This window comes from Sturnira hondurensis, unplaced genomic scaffold (genome assembly GCF_014824575.4).
Source record: "Sturnira hondurensis isolate 20B ecotype Veracruz unplaced genomic scaffold, ASM1482457v3 Scaffold0002840, whole genome shotgun sequence".
Taxonomy (NCBI): domain Eukaryota; kingdom Metazoa; phylum Chordata; class Mammalia; order Chiroptera; family Phyllostomidae; genus Sturnira; species Sturnira hondurensis.
The window spans coordinates 2,883,524-2,898,066 of NW_028075471.1; the positions used below are offsets into that span (position 1 = coordinate 2,883,524).

General features: G+C 38.5%; 1 protein-coding gene across 1 annotated transcript in view; it reads right to left on the reverse strand.

Moving 5' to 3' along the window:
• ERC2 (ELKS/RAB6-interacting/CAST family member 2) overlaps positions 1–14,543 on the reverse strand; it is a 669,672-nt gene that overhangs the window by 642,533 nt on the left and 12,596 nt on the right. The window lies entirely within an intron of this gene.

The window sequence follows — 14,543 nt, forward strand, 5'->3', positions numbered from 1 at the left end:
AAAAGGAAATGATAGATTCTACACATAAGATAGAGCATAATAAGAAATGATGCATTAGAAAGTACAGAAGAGATAGCTCTTATAAGGGGGAAAAATTCCCCAAACTTGATTATTAGACTCAAATCAATGTTGTGAATGGAACATGTAGAAAGTTTCACTTTAAGTTTTCTCACCATCACCATCCAACCGCCACTTAGTTGTACAATTCCACGACCTTATATACATTTACAACTAAATAATAATCAAAAACAAAACACCAACTTAATTTTTAACAATTAATGTTTTAGGATCTAAAACACTAAGAGTTCCAAAAGTGAAGACAATGACTATGCTATTCAATTCATAACTAATTCATTAAAATAACTTAGAAACAAATGACTCTGTCCTGACTTTGTGGCTATTTTCTACTTTATTTTCCTGCAGTATGTAATCATTATTAACATTAACACTATTGTCATAGTTAAAAGGAAAACAAGGAACAGCAACAGCTACTTATTGGGCTCCACTATCTATGTGCCAAAATGTAAGAGCTCACAATGCTAAAGAAATTCTATTAATTCTCAGGGAAAAAAACTAAGAAGATGAAATAAAGAGATGCTAAATTTTATAAGAGTATGTAATGTTACATTCTATAGTATTCCATTTGCCTTTAAAAACAGCATTTACTGCATTTTTTTCCAGTTGTAAAAGTAATAAACTTTAAACTCACTGAAAATAGAGAAAATCCCTTCTAATCCCACCATGCAGATAATCATCACTAATGCTTATATGTATAGCCTGCCAGTCTTTTTGTATTTTAGATGCAATTTCTGAAGTCATATGTACTTCTAGTTTGAGTGAGGGGAATGTTATGCTGAATATGTTTGTACATCCAAAATTAATATTTTGCAACTGTATGCCCTAATAGGATGATATTTAGAAATGAGGCCTTTGGAAGATAACCAAAGTTAGATGGGTCATTAAAATAGCGCCCTTATGATGGGATTAATGGCCTCAGAAGAAGACAAACTAGAAAGCTTGATATCTCTCTCTCTCTCAATCTCTCTGTCTCTCGCCCTGCCCCACCAACGTGAGAACACAGCAAGAAGGGGACCATCTGCCAGCCAGGAAGACAGCTCTCCACAGAATCCTACCATGCTGTCACTCTGATCTTAGACCTCCAGCCTCCAGAACTCTGAAAATTTCTGGAGCTTCCAATCAAGATAGCAGAATAGGAAAATGCATTACTGGCATCCTCCTATGACCATATCAAAATTACAACTAAACAACAGAACAACCATCATTGACAACTACCTAAAATCTAGCTGACAGAAGTACTTTAACAATGGCTATAGAAAAGAAGCCACACTGAACTTGTAGGAGGGGCAGAAACATGGAATACTTTGGTCCCACACCCACATATGACAGTAAAAAGTGAGAAGGGATATCTCCCCACTGCAGTTCTCCACTCATGAACGAGAGGGCTGGGCCCTACACCAGTCTCGCCAGCCCAGACCACCAGTGCTAAAAAAAGAAGTCCTCATAACTTCTGGTTGTGAAAACTAGCAGAGATTGTGACTGAGTGAGACAAAGGGCTTTTGGAGGCATTCCCCATAAAAGGCCTGCTCACTGACTTACCTGCTGACAGTTTCACTCACTGTGAACTTCAGCACTGAGTAGCAGCCCAAAGGGCACCAGGGACATAAGAGGTGGAATTGAATTGTCTTGCTTTAAAGCGGGGGCTGAAGGGGCACCTTTCCCTCAGACATTGTTCCTTTGCTGAGCCCTATTGCTTCAGATGCAGGTGGGAACCTTACCTGAGTCTCCATCAACCTGGCTCACACTATTCACCCTGCCCTGGTGATTCCCTGAGACCCCATCCACCTACTTGCAGGACCACCCAAGCCACTTCCAGTGGCTTTTCCATACAAATGCCTGTTTTGGTTCAGGCTTCATTTTTTCCTAAGTATCTCAAGAATTCACAAAACTCAAAACAAGCAGCATCTGACTGCAGTGTGCTCCATACCTCTTGTTCAGTGGCCCCAGGCCTAGCACTAGTGGCAGCTGGACTTGGTACACACCCTTGCATTTCCTGGGCACCTCCAAACCCAGCACAAATAGCAGCCATCTGCAGATCACTTTATAGCTCATGACCCATGGCCCTGGGAAGGCACAGGTGGCCACTGACTTTGGCCTGCATTTCCTGGGAGGCCCCAGACCCAATGAACCCAATGTCCAGCCTCAGACCACAGAGTGCCTCCCAACTGCCTCAACAAGTGACACACTCAAACGGTGGATTCATCAGGCATCACAGTCTCACTGAAGCAAGTTACGCACCTTGAGGTTGGCTTCTGCATAGTAGCAACTCTGTTGTAGTCATGGCCATCCTCACAGCCAACAGGTCTGGGGATAAATCCCTCCCATTGATGTACCAACAGCATTCAAGACTCAATTACAACTGAAGGATACACACAGCCCATGCAGGGGGTGCACCTAGAGCACCTGGCTTGGGTGACTGGGGAAGCTGTGCCACTGGGTCCTACAGGAAACTTACTACACAAGACCATTCTCTCAAGACTGCGCAACACAGCAGCTCTACCTAACATAACAAACACAGGGAGGCAGCCAAAATGATGATACAAACAAACATGTCCCAAATGGAAAAACAAAACTCCAGAAAAAGAACTAAAGAAAGTATATGCAAACAAACTACCAGATACAGAATTCAAAGCAATGGTAATGAAGATGATCAAGGAACTTAGTGAGAACTTCAACAGCATTTAAAAGAACATAGAAACCACAAAAAATCAGAAATAAGAATACAATAACTGAAATGAAGACTACATTAAAGAAAATCAATAGTAGATTAGATGAAGCAGAAGACTGAATCAGCAATTGGAAGATGAGATAAAACACTCAATCAGAGCCACAGAAAGAAAAAAATAAGTAAGGATAATATAAGGGACCGCTGGGACAACATCAAGTGTAACAATGTCTGTTTCATAAGGGTACCAGAAGGAAAAGAGAGAGAACAAGGAGTTGAGAACCTATTTGAAGAAATAATGACCTGAAATTTCCCTAATTTGATGAAGAAAAAAGGCACAAAACTCAGGGATGCACAAAGAATCCCAAAGAAAATGAACCCAAAGAGGCCCATACTAAGAGACATTATAATTAAAATGGCAAAGGCTAAAGACAAAAAGAGAATCTTAAAAGCAGCAAGAGAAGAGGGGTTAGTTACCTACAAGGATCCCCCATAAGACTTTCAGCTGATTTCTCAACAGAAACTTTGCAAGTCAGAAGAAACTGGCAAAAAATAGAGATGAAAAGCAAAGACATGCAACCAAGATTACTCCACCCAGCAAAGCCATCATTTAGAATCAAAGGACAGATAAAGAGCTTCATAGATATGACAAAGCTAAAGGAATTCATCACCCTCAAACCAGTAGTACAAGAAATGTTAAACAATCTTCTTTAAAAATAATAAGAAAAAAGATTTAAAATATGAATGATAAAATATCAATAAATACATACCTATGAACAATTACTTTAAATGCAAGTAAGATTAAATACTCCAATCAAAAGACATATGCTGGCTGAATGGATAAGAAAGCAAGACCCTTATATATGCTATCCACATTTTTGATTTTTAAGTAGGTTTTTTAAGACCTACTTAAGACTGAAAGACACACACAGAAACTGAAATCAAAAAGATAGAAAAAGATATTTCATGAAAATAAAAATGAAAAAAAAAAGCTAGGCTAGCAATACTCCTACCAGACAAAATAGACTTTGAAACAAAGGCTACAAGAAGTAGAAGAGATAAAGACCCAGCAATTCCACTTCTGGGTATTTATTTGAAGAAACCCAAAACCCTAAATCAAAAAGGCATATGCACCCATATGTTCACTGCAGCATTATTTACAATACCCAAGATACGGAAGCAACCTGTGTCCATCAATAGATGAAAGGATAAAGAACAAGCGGTGCATATATACAATGAAGTGTGTTTCAGCCATAAAAAAGAATGACATCTTGCCATGTGCAACAACACGGATGGACCTCTGGGTATTGTGCTGCTGAAATGGGTCAGAAAGAGAAAGACAAATGCCATACCATTTCACTTACATGTGGAATCTAAAAACAAAATAAACCACCAAGCAGAAAAGAAGCAGACTCATAATTACAGAGAACATTTGGAAGGTTGTCAGATATAAGGGTGATCAGTGGGCTGGGCCAAAAAGGTAAAGGGACAAAGAAGTACAAATTGGTAGTTACAGAATACTCCATGAGGACATAAAGTACAACATGGGGGATATAGTCAATGATATTATGATACGTATCTGTGATATCAAATAAAATCTAGATTTATCAGGGTGATCACTTTGTAAGTTATAGAAATGTCTAATCAATGGTTTGTACACCTGAAACTAATATAATATTGTACATCAACTGTAACTGAAAAATAAAAATTACATTTAAAAAATTTTGGTTTTTTTTTAAGCCACCCAGTCTGTGGTAATTTTGTTATGGCAGCCCAAGATGACAAATTAGGGAGTCATCCTTAGTGACTCATCTGAGTTCTGAGCTATAAGAACTCTGTATATAAAAAGAGCAGCAATAATAAAAAGGCTATAAAAAAGAACTTCTCAAAGTTCATAAGAGGTTTCTTAAACAAGTCTTTTAAATCAATATTTTTTCTGACTACAAAATTGAGACATGCTCATTATAGAAAATTTGAAAAGCTATAGATGATTATGATTGTCTAATATCCCACCACCCAGATATACCCATCAATATTTTTATTTAATACCCATTAAAGCCTTAAGATTCTTTTTTACTTTGCAACATAGAAATATCAATATGATATAAATATGTTCCTTTTATTGAGCTCTAAGTTGACTACTGATGAGATTTACAAATATTTGAGCAGAATATTTATGAGTTTACTGTAAGTTAAGTGTGAAAGGAAGGGCCAGTGTTTCTGCTTTTCCTAAATAAATCTCCTAGAAGTTCAGATCCAAGTCTGAAGTGACCATATTTATATGTACGTGTATACACATGTACATGTATAAATATGTGTGTATACTGCAATACCCTTTGTAATCCTCATATCTCATACCTCACATTTTTATAGCATATGGTTGAATTTCAGGTCTCAATCATGTTGGCAAAAGAAGAACCCCTCAGCTTCCCTCTAATTCAACTCTGGATGCTTTATTTAGTTAGCAATGACCACAACTGCCAATTTCTAAATAGGTTAGAAGGAGTTTCTCACTGAACTTTAAAAAATCACAACTGCTAAAGAAAGATCAGAATTGAGTTGAGCTAGAAAATATCTCAACATAGAAAATCTTCTTGACCTATAAACATCTGAGTTAAAATTTCATCAAATGGTTAAACACATTTTGAAAATACTATCTTCAACTTTAATTAATTGTCTTCAATTAACCAACTTTCCTTTTCTTCACAAACTTCTATCTTCCTTTAACCATAGGTGTCCCAAAAGAGAAGAAGAAGGAGGGAGGAGGAAAGCAAAAGAAAAGAGAGAAGCGGGTATTGTGGGAGTTACTTTAACAAGGGTTAAGTGTTTTCTGCTCTGATTAATACTTTTTTTCTTACACTGGAAGTCAATATCAAGGGCAGCAGAACTTATACCTGAAATTATGAGCATACAGAAAAGGGGACAGGAGAATATCATTAAAGTCTAGATAGGAGAACAGATAGTAAGTACATAAACATGTTAGATGGTGTGTTTATTGTGCCTAAGAAGATACTCAAAATGCCGAATCAGAGAAAGACGTGAAGAGATGCAAGCAGAAAAAATAAATTGAACAACATAGCTGCCATGGGCACAGCTTCCCAACTGACTCACTTTGAACAGTTCAGGGAGAAGAAGGCTTTTCCTTCTAAAACTAGATAAATGCCAAAAAAATTTATTTATAGTTAAGTAGAACCATTGAAGGAAACTACTTCATAAGTCCTCAGGTCTAATGTGGTCTCTGGATGGATTCTGTGTTTTAGGAAAGACACTAAATGCATATGCTCACTGACTCTAAGCACTGGCCTGGAATAGAGAAAAAAATGAAATAAAGACATACACCATGATATCATGAAAAGGAAAGTTTTAGAAAGTAGAGCAACACTTTACTCCCAATTATCAGAGATTTCTCCATCCAAACATCTTTAAATATTATTTACAACTAGTATTTTTAAATAACATGTGTAGTGATTTTCAAATACCTTGATAATGTTTCACAAATAAGCAAGCTCTCAAAGCAGAGAATTGTAGGCCTTCCTCAAAAATGGGGAAAGTGAAACACAACACAACACCTTTTATGTCCACAGTCTAAATGCTCTGTGGAAAGAAGGTTCCGGGGTCAAACAAGTCTGGGAAATACTCACTGGGGACTCCCAGTGCATGTTAGCCTTCACGGCTCTGGGAAGTCCTGCAGCGAGGTATTTTATTTTATTTTATTTTATTTTATTTTATTTTATTTTATTTTATTTTATTTTCCCACTATTATTCCTATAGTAGTCAATTCTTAGGAAAAATAAATTAATCTTTAATGATTACATTAAGTGCACAGTAATACATAAAAGTGAAGCGTCAAAACAATAATTTGGATTCTTCAAGGGAAAACCTGCCATGATTACACCCAATTTAAAGTAATTGGGGATTTAAATATCCAAATCACCTTGTCAGCTTCTGTCACTCAAAAGCGGTGTGCTCAGCTCTGCTCTGAGCCCAGACCAGTGCAAGAATACCAAGAATCCCACGCTCCTGGAACTCACTACTTCCTGTTTCAGGTTGCATTTTTCAAATAGTCTTGAGACACAACAACCATGAGACTGTTTTTCTTTTATACTGTTTTATGATTAAGACGGTATGAATGTGGGGGAGAAAGTTTAGGGAGAAAAAAAACAACTGAAAGGTGTTTGCTTCGTTCCCCATTAGTTAGAAAAAATATCTGAATTGAATGTCTCTTTCAAATAATTTCCTCTCACATATTCATAAAATAATACTTATAAAAATTTGAGACATAAATTACAGATCACAGCTCCTTAAAGATTTATACCTGAGACTGTTTTACATTTGTCATTCAAAAGACAAAAAATAGGTATTTGACGGGAAGCTAATAAGTAAACTACCAGAATTGAGCCCCTAGTAGGGAACCACCCAGTGCTCCCACCCTGCTGATTCTTAAACCAGCCATGAATATTAGCGCCAGCCCATGAGTGCAGGAACTATAGCAAGGAGGATGAAAGGCAGGTAGGAAGACTGAAATAAGTTTCTCTCTGCTTTATCTTTTATTAAAAAATAATTTCCGGATTTTTCTAGGACCTGTCTGCTATAGTTGATGGTAAACTTAGACACAGGGAGCTCTTTCATTCAACAGACATATATTGAGAATCTGCTGGGTGCCATTCACTTTGCCAGGTGTGTGAGTTACCAGGTAGATCTCAACAAGATTCATGAACCTTGGAGTGCGTCCCTATCACGGAGGGCATGCTAGATCTGTGTTACTCACTGACATTGCCTGAGAGATTTTTAGAAATGCAGGATATCAGGCCTCAAAAAACAACTACGGAATATAAATCTGCATTTTCAGAAGATCCTCGGGTGAACAGGGTGTTTTAAATGATGACAGGTGTCCAGCATATACAAGGGACAAGACTGACCAAAGCTGAAGAGACCAGGAGAACTTTACCGCCCAAGTGTATGTAGAAAAATGTGAACCTACTCTCAAGAGCTACCCAACTTGGCATAAGTATAAAGAAACCCTGGGATTAAACCTTCTGGAGCATCTTTGCCAGTCTTTTTTACTCTTTTTTTGTTTGTCAAACATTACAGTCCCATTTAAAACATGAAACAGATTTCAATTCCTGTCTAGGAACTGTGAACACTGAAATGGTGAGTGGGAGGAACATCAGAAAAGCAACATCATTTAGTCACAAAAAGTAACAATTATGTTATTGCTGAGTGTCACAATGTGCTTTCCTTTCAAACACAGTAAGAATTGCTGGTTTCATTTTAATATCAGGCCAGGAAAGAAAACAGAAGCAGTTTTTACAAAGCATGGAACTCACCATGATCCGTGTACAGAGATTGATCAACAAAGTTAGGGCCAATTTGGTTTGAAGAAGAAGATGTGATCTAATGTTCAGGAAACGTTCCTACATAATTATATTACACTTTATTTAGAATAAAATTCTAGACTATTATTACTGGATACCACAGAGGCTCTTGAAGGCTTAAGTTTTAAAAATCATCTAGTTGTAGTTTCAAACATAACTGAACAGCCCTTGGTCTTAAGCTGAGTAATGCCCTGCCTTTGGAAGTATTTACTGTGTGGGATTAACCGTGGTTACGTGAGTCGAAGCTCAGCACTCCAGAAAAAAAAAAAAAAGTCAACTTGGGCCTAAGCCATGTTAGGAGGAAAAACCAAACAAAAAATTTTAAAACTTTTCTTCTTGGGCCTTATCGAAATATAAAGAGTTGATGACCTAAATCAGAAGATGATGGGCGCATGCTTTTCCTTGTGGTGGCTGCTTTTGTGTTTGTCTGTTTGCTCAGAAGGTATCTAATTCTTTATAACAAAATACGCAAGCACAGTATCAGGTTGGACTAGTTCAAAATAAAAGCAATGAGTGCTTTGATGTTTCTCCTCATAGCCTCATTTTCCTCCGTCTGACTCATTCTTCATGGAGCCCGTGCCCTGGAAGCACCCTTCTTCTCGTACATGCTGTCTCTGGCGTGTTACCAACGACCCATGGCAGACAGGTGTCTCTAGCCGTTTTTGCTAGATTATGTGTGGCCTTTGAGGTTTTGGTCTCCGGGTACAAATTTCTTCTGGTTGTTAACGGACTCAAGTCAAACAAAAAGACTCAGAGACAAAACAATGCAGCTGACCCTTAGAGAGTTACAAACCTGGATGAAAATCCTGGTTCAGGCTTTTACATATTTGAAATAGGACCATGCTCAAAAGTATGTTAATAAAGTTACAAGTAAAATATAATTCATGAAAGGTACCTTCTTAATGGAACCTCGCCCAGAGAGTAAAGGTTTGCCATTATTATCATAAGTCCATTCGCCAGTTCCGTGAGGTGCACATGGAGAAGACAACAGCTGCTAGTTTTAGTCCACCCTGTTTAACTTGTGAGCATGTTCCTAACCTTGCTATTCCTATAACCTAAGGTTGTTATGCAAATTAAAGAGTGACATGTAAACTTTCCAGGATCATAGTGAACACACAGTAGGTGCTCTATAGAGATCACCTTCCTTCCTGTTCCTGTGGTAACATATATCTATTACATCTTTGCCAGTCTGCTCAACTTCTTTTCCTTGTGAACTCCATTTCCCCCAATTCCCTGTGGTTTTAATGGGGTTTTGATGTGTGACTCTGACCTGTGGCAAGTTCCAGGGATCCTCTGGACACAATGATTGATCCAGAAATGAGCTCATGATGCTATCAGGTGAGTAAGAGTCCTTTTAAGGGACTGATATACAGACAGGGGCCTCTTCTTTTCTGAGTTTATGTTTCTCATTTCCTGAGATTACAAACAACACAGAAAATGCACATCTGTGATTGGCTGTGACCTTCTTTAGTTTCACGAAGTAAGTCTGCCTGAATTACTGGACCCTACAGCATCATTTGAATAGCGAGATACAGCTCTGTCTACATCATCCACTTCCCCAAATACCAGATACGGTAGTGAGGTTTCAGTCATTTGTAACAAGAAGAATGTAACACACAAGTGATATTGTAAAAGATAACACCAAAATATAATTACATATAATATTCTAAAAGTCTATAGACAGAGATATCAAAAGAGGGTAAGACCACTATAGCAGAGTCAAGAAATCTAGAGAAAGCGCAGAAGCCTATTATGAGGTTTAGAGACAGATACAAGTAAGATTATAATAGAGAAGATAAAATTCTTTCCAGCCAGAAGTAATAATACACACAAATTTAAGAGTATTTAGCATGGTGTGCAGCATATAACATTTAATAGTATAAACTTAAAAAAATAAGAGAACAAGTATAGAGTACGTATCAAGGAGGAGTAAGAACACATGGCTTATTACCAAGGATAGACCACTTTTAGTTGCAGGTAAGCTGGAAATGAAAGGAAGGTGAGACCAAATGGTCACTGGTCTTCAGAATCAAAGTCTATATTTGTGTCTGACTGGGAGTCATTTATAACTGGTAAAAAAAAAAAGGCTATAAGATGACCTGTGGAAAGTTAATAATCAAAACAGAAGCCAAAATGGAAGTGGAGACAATAGAGATGATGGATCATCAGCCTAGAAGTGAAGAATTCTCAGACATGGGTGAGTATCAAGGATAGGGAAAATGGTGCAGGAATCAACAAAACAAAAGAGGGGAAAAATTAATGGAAATCACAAAACTGTCACAGAAAATAAGAGAGTGAGGTTTCAGAAAGGAAGATAAGTCAAAGAAATGTTTGGAGAGACTAAAGACTAAGAAAAAATACCAGGATGTGATTGGTGACATGAGAGCAGTTTCAATGGAGCTGCGGTACTATAAATGGAAAGTGAAGCCCAGAACTTTAAATACCTCAGAGTAGGGGGTGATTGTTGAGTCTTTCAACAATCAGTACAGCACAAGGCCAGAACCAACCAGAACAGATACCACCTGGAGTCCTGGAATCAGGTTTTGAAAGTCCCTGTAGGGCTATGGTTTAACTCCTTCGTTGCTGAATTTGGGGATCCCAGGGTAAGGACTCCGGTGAACAGGTGTTCTGGGATGACCATGGACATACCTCAACATCTTAACAACCATTGTAGCTGTACCTGTGCCTCTTGGCTGTATATCAGCCCCACGTATAAAGCTGCTTCCGTGAATACTGGAAGATTTGTACATCCCCTGTGCTTGGAAGAGAGCACTCACTAACCCCAAATCACTTCCATTTCCATGTGTCTGTAACACTCTAATGCAGAGGCTTTGCAATGCCAGTCTGTGGATGAGATCTATCAGGATCATCTGGGGAGTGAGTAAAAACTATTCTGACTTGGACCCACCCCCAGAGTTTTCATTTTAGAAGGGAGGGTGACACAGAAGTCTGCATTTATTTGTAAGTTCCTCAGTTTGGAAACATCAAAAGATTTATTTTTATACATATTTTCTTCTGTGTTTATGTTAAAAATATAAATACATTTACATTATCTGTACATGAAAAAACGAATGGCATGGGACAGAAGCAAACACCATTTCTCCATTCCTGTATTAAAAATGCAAGTAAAACAACAGCTAACGCCTATTGATCACTCATGCAAGCACTACTGTAGAAAAATTTCACTACTCTTCCCCCTAACCCTATGAATTCAGTACTTATTTTATCCATTTTAAGGTCAGGAAATCTACAGAAGGCAAATATCTTGCCTAAGGTTTTCCCTTTGTTGAAGTAACTTTCTAGGCCCAAGGTGGAGTTGCTTCTGCCCAGGGTGCCACAACAGCAAACCAAAACTTATGTAACTTTCAAGTCCCTGCATGTGTTGCACTTGACCAGAAATGTAGAGTATATCCAGTCAGCCAATCCCCAAGTGCCAAGCCAGCTCCGGACTCCATACTTATTTCCTTGTTCCTTCTCACACCAAACAAGGTGAACTATGTAGCCCCAGCTATTAAGATATTTTCTGTTTTTCTCTTCCTTTGGCCCCATTTTTCAGTTCTCCAAATGGAGACTGCCTGCTTCATGAAACATTAAACAAAATTTGCTTGTGTCACTTCAATTATCTTCTTTAATCATTTTTAACACCTTTAATAATCTGGAATGGTTCCTTCCACAAAAGCTTCCCTTGAGTAGGAAAGAAAGCTACATACTGAGACTACATACTGGCTGTCTGTCCCCAAGCCAACCTCAGGAGAGACTGGCTTCAGAGAATGTGTGCATCTAGAAGATGGGCTGTTTTGGTCCTTTTTCCATACAGATTTTCACCTTTAAAAATCACAAAGCGAGGGGGAAAGACAATAGCGAAGAGGTTGGGGTAAGGGGAAAAGGTAAAAAATTTCAGAAACTGCTTCCAGATGAGAGAGCAGTCTTCAGTTTTTGTGGCCAGGCCCACCCTAAGGTGGGATGAACATCTACGTTCACATACATTGGAGAGCAAAGAGGTTTTGAATTCCCAGAGGTTCAGTGAAACTCTACTTTTCAATTTCAGGAGTCATAAGAACTTGGTAGTATGACCATTCTATTCTCTTCCAATGCTCTTCAGGAAAAGACTGGGTGAAGAAGTTCTCCTTCTTGGCCTTCTAGCAACCTGAACTTACTCTTCCCATTCCTTTGAACCCACCTCCCCCAAGTCCCCAGCAACCTTGGTTTGGGGCCTCATTCTTAGGATTTCTAAAACACACCACAAATCCTTCTGTATTCAACCCATTTGTCTCATGGAAAAAGCAACAGGCGGCAGAGGAATTCAGGCCACCCCAAGTCACCAGTGCGGCCTGATGGATGTGGAAACTGGACCATGCCTTGGGGATGAGACATGTGACGGCCGGCACACTGTCATTACTGAAACTTGAAAGGGGAAGTTCACATGAGGCCTGTGGTTGACTTCTAAACCCTGCTGGCAGGGGTGCACGCCAATAAGGAAATTGCAATCCCTACATAAACAATAGGCTAGGAACCTGAGCACCAGCAAGGGGGAGGGCAAGGGCTGCTGGCCTGAGCAGGGCTGGCCAAGATGGAGCAAACACAGCTAAGACTTAAACTTTGTAAGAATGTCATGTCAATTCAGACACCCCAGGCAGGTCCTTTGAGAGTCCAAATAGCTCACCACCAAGCCTCCAGGCTTGAAAGAATTGTGAAAGCAGGACACTAAATCCAATCCCTTTATATGCCATGAGAATAACAAGAGCAAGAGGAGACAAGTGACTTGCCAAAGGCCCAACAGCCAAAAAGCTTAGTCCCTAGGTCATTTATTATGCCACAAGTCCAACGGGAGTTGCAAATTTTTTCCACTCGTTCCTCCTTTCAAAGATGTTTTTGAAATCTTTCCACAAGCAAACCGTGTATGTGTATTCAGAGCTAAGACTTGCCTGAATTAAGTTTGTTAAATCCTTTCTCTCTAGTGGTCCTTGCTCAAATGTACCACCTTTTTTTTTTTTACAGGTAAAACTCAATTTCCAGGCTGAAAGAAGGGAAGGGATGGAGAAGAAAAGGATTCCTTGAGCATCTATTATGTGCTGGGATTTTCCCATGCCTAACTCCATTTTAATCCTCCCACATCCTATGCTTGCTAGCATCATGGTCCCATTGCACAGATGGGAAAGCTGGGGCTCAGATAATCAGGAAGAAGCAGAGCCAATTCTCAATTGTCATAAATAACCTAACCTTCTCCCTCTTGGAGTCTCTCCAGTTCGGCTTAGCAAAAGAAAACAAGAATAGAAGAAATTGTTCATTTTGAAGCTTTTTAGAAGCAAATGATTTTTTCTTCTAAACAATTCATTGTTGTTTTTCCTAAATAATAATTCCTAACCATTCCTATACAATGAATGCACATTAATGATAACATAAAAATTTAGGAGAAAAAAAATCCTTTATAATCTCTCCAACCAGAATTAGTGTTAACATATTGGTACATTTTCCTCCTAAGCTTTTATTTCACATTGATAAATATATCTTCTTTATATATTAAGAATATTAAATGTCTAACTACTATAAACCTTAGACTATATATATGTCTGAGTTGGTTATTTTATGGTCCTGTTCTTATTTTTTAACTTTTAAATAATCAAAGTTATTCATCCTTTCCTCTGTAATATCTTTATTTTTAAATAAAAGTTTTATTGATATGTAATGCACCTACCAGAAAATTCACATTTTGAAGTGTGGTCTGTACAACCACCACCACCGTCTAATCTCAGAATACTTTCACCACCCAAACTGCTGTGCCCATCAGTTGCTGTGCCCACCAGCAGTCACTACTTCTTCTCCTCTCCCCTAATTCCTAACAGCCACTAATCTAATTTCCACCTCCATGGATACACTTATTTTAGATATTTCATGTAAATGGAATTATATAATATGTGGACTTTTGCAATTGGTTTCTATCACTTAGCACAATGCTTTCAGGGCCCTTCCATGTTGTACATGTATAGGTTCTTCATTTCTTCTTATTGATGAGTAATTTTCCACTGTTTGGATATACTACATTTTGCTTATTCATACAAGATAATAAACATTTGCGTTGTTTTATGTTTTGGGCTTTTATTAATAATGGGGATGTGTCTGTGCCTCCTCGAACAACCAAAAGAAGGGCAACACCAAATTTAAAAACAAAAAACAACCACAATGACAGAAAATTGAATTATATAAAAGTCCAACAAACAAGGAGTTAAGGAAGAAACATTCATTCAGACTAGTAGGAGGGGCGAAGATGGGTGGCCAAGCAGAAAGGACTCATGGCAAGGCAGCAGCTGAAAGACCAGGGCGGGCAAAGCAGCAGCCAGTGGACCCAGTAAGGCAGTGGCTACCAGAGGAGGTGGTCCAATCTTTGTGTGCAGATAAGGGGGGAGGAACAACTGGGGATTGAGACA